Source organism: Meleagris gallopavo, chromosome 3 (genome assembly GCF_000146605.3).
Source record: "Meleagris gallopavo isolate NT-WF06-2002-E0010 breed Aviagen turkey brand Nicholas breeding stock chromosome 3, Turkey_5.1, whole genome shotgun sequence".
In the NCBI taxonomy this organism is placed as follows: Eukaryota; Metazoa; Chordata; class Aves; order Galliformes; family Phasianidae; genus Meleagris; species Meleagris gallopavo.
Window position 1 is genome coordinate 90,602,242 of NC_015013.2, and position 533 is coordinate 90,602,774.

Sequence of the window (533 nt, forward strand, 5' to 3'; positions counted from 1 at the left end):
TGCATGAATTTTACAAAATCAGATGCTTTTTATTGGGCTTTTGAATCTAATAATTTGTATTGAATTATAAGTGGTGCTCTTTATACGATTTATTGGTGGCACATGTTTGCAGATGAATATTTAAATGGTGTTATTTATGGTAGCATAGGAAACATACTTGTAATGATCTCAGTATTTTCTGTTTGAGAGATGGTGAGAAATCCTGCTCAGGGATAAACTCAGAAATCAGAACTGAAAAATAAATTATTGAGCCATCTCACTGTAATGTCATCTCAGCATAAATGTCAGATTTTTCTTTACAGTGTAGACACTAAAGGTTTTAGCACAAAGGGTGACAGTTTCCATTATTGATACACAGCACTCTGAAAACATGCTACCTGTTTTAGGGAGCAACACCTCTTTACTGCTTCTGCAACACATTTGTCCTCTATGCCAGCTCCACCTTGTGATACCTAGCAGAATTTGTTCAAGCTCGGTGACTTCTTACTGAGATTAGTGCAATATAAAAAAACAAAATCCATGGAGATTTAAAA